The sequence below is a fragment of the Lissotriton helveticus genome, chromosome 2_1, assembly GCF_964261635.1.
Source record: "Lissotriton helveticus chromosome 2_1, aLisHel1.1, whole genome shotgun sequence".
NCBI lineage: Eukaryota > Metazoa > Chordata > Amphibia > Caudata > Salamandridae > Lissotriton > Lissotriton helveticus.
In genome coordinates this window covers 533,052,319-533,054,255 of record NC_136059.1, presented here as the reverse complement: position 1 = coordinate 533,054,255, position 1,937 = coordinate 533,052,319, and the positions used below count along the sequence as shown (strand labels likewise).

The 1,937-nt window shown below is 38.7% G+C and overlaps 1 long non-coding RNA gene across 1 annotated transcript; it reads left to right on the top strand.

The window, feature by feature from the left end:
- Window positions 1-252: 252 nt before the first annotated feature.
- LOC144819409 (uncharacterized) lies at window positions 253-1,373 on the top strand. Its single transcript, XR_013607352.1, has 3 exons — window positions 253-284; window positions 516-604; window positions 1,239-1,373. It is a non-coding gene; the product is annotated as an uncharacterized LOC144819409 (long non-coding RNA).
- Window positions 1,374-1,937: the final 564 nt, after the last annotated feature.

Below are 1,937 nucleotides of genomic sequence, written 5' to 3'. Positions count from 1 at the left end.
ATTGGGTTTAAATGGTGACGGGTGAAATGGAGCATTTGCACGCTGTGGATGGAAGACGCCAGACGTTGCCTGCCGAGACTCCCCATGTCACGAAACTACTGATATTGTTACCAGGTAAAATGGAGGGTGTAGAGGCGAGGGTCTCTTAGTAGAATTAGATGGTGGGTCTTTAAGTTGAATGTCTAAGAATCTAGAGTCCAGACATGATTTTCTAAATACTATTTTTGTATATTTTGTGTTTATCTCTGTTTAGGGACGGCACTTGTGGAATACTTTGATATAAGGTGAGGTGCAGTATTAATATGTTGCAGTAGGGTTTTAGAGCTGGTATTTACAAAAACAGATAGATGTCTTGCATATTTATTTAGATAACTGCTCAGCCTTCTCTTCCAATAATGACCAGTTGTTGATCCTCGAGTAGAATAACTCTTAGTATTCACAAGTTTAGTGTCAGGCTTTCTTCAACTAACTGATCAGCCCCTTTTTTTATAAATGCCTCCCCCTTAATTTCACAGTGACTACAAAGACTAAGCATTATTATCTGGGAAAGATAAAGAAGGGGAATTTCGGGCTAAGATTGGGCCAGTAGATAAATTTTCTTGAGGTAAGAAACTCATTTCTGAATAAACATTGCAATAATAAGGTGCTCAGTAAATTTGGGTTTTGGTGCTTTATGTTTCCTTGGTATTTTTGTAAGGACCTATCAGAGAATATATGGTTGGGGTACACATGTAGTTGTTCAGAAATAGTATCATTCAGATATAAATTATTTTGAAGATTATAGGTGTGTACTCTACTTTTTAGTTATGTCTAAATATGGACTGTTACATTAGGATTTGGAATGTTCATGTATTAAAACTCAAGGATTAGAGCTGTATTCCAATGCTATTTATTTTATCATTAGGATATTACTACAGTGGGAAACATATTTGTGGAATTCGGAATCAAGATCTTTTGTATATTCTCACAGGAGGTAGGCCTCGCACTTTTTCTTTTAATTGTCAAATCCTTTTTATTCATGGAGTTGATGGGAGAGTATACATTACGTTTTGTTAATATAACAGAAATGTTTGTAATTGATATTCTTCGATTCTGAGTAGATTGTCAAATAGGCAGGTGTCCTGAAAATGTAAAATTGTTGACAAAAATTTGTTGTTGTTTAGTTAATTGTGGTAGGATTATGTACCTAAAATACCTGTGATTAATTCTTTTTTATGTTATTTTCTTGATAATTACAGCCCTGATGATGTCCACCTTTGGACGAAACGCGTCGGCTGTACTGACAATGTATTGATTCGTGATTGAATGAAGATGTATCATTGATTGAACATTATCATCTCTGTTGAACAAAGACTGAATAAAGAACATTTGTTGGAATTCACTTTTGTGAACCTTGTAATTTCACCTGAACACTGTCGCTCCCTCAATCTCTTTTGAATTCAAGTTTGGACATTCAGAATGCGCCCACGACTGCCGCCAGGAATCTAAGCTCATAATCGAGCCGTGTTGTGCTGCTCCAAAATGCTGTGCTGCCATTGCCGGGGGAGAAAAGTGCGGTCACCTGTGGCTACGCAGAGGCATGGTTCTCCGCCTACTTTTTCAATTGGGTTTGGCAATGTCTTGTGATAGCCCACTTTTGGATCCAATTCAGTAGGTCCCTCTCCGAGTCTTAAGGCAAACTATAGACATGCCACCCAGGACCATTATATTGTGAATCCTGGATGATGTGGGAGACACAAAAGTGGGGAAGTAAACTCTGGAGGGGATGGCTACCTTAGTGGCCAAAAGAGACATTTCTTGTAATAAGAAGAACCTACAACCCTCCACTCTGGCCGCTTGGAGGAAAGGGGGGACTGGTGTACACAACAAGAAAAGGTAATCTATGAGGCATGGGGTTGCCCACAAAAACCTGTTAAATATGGGCCAACTGATGGGAG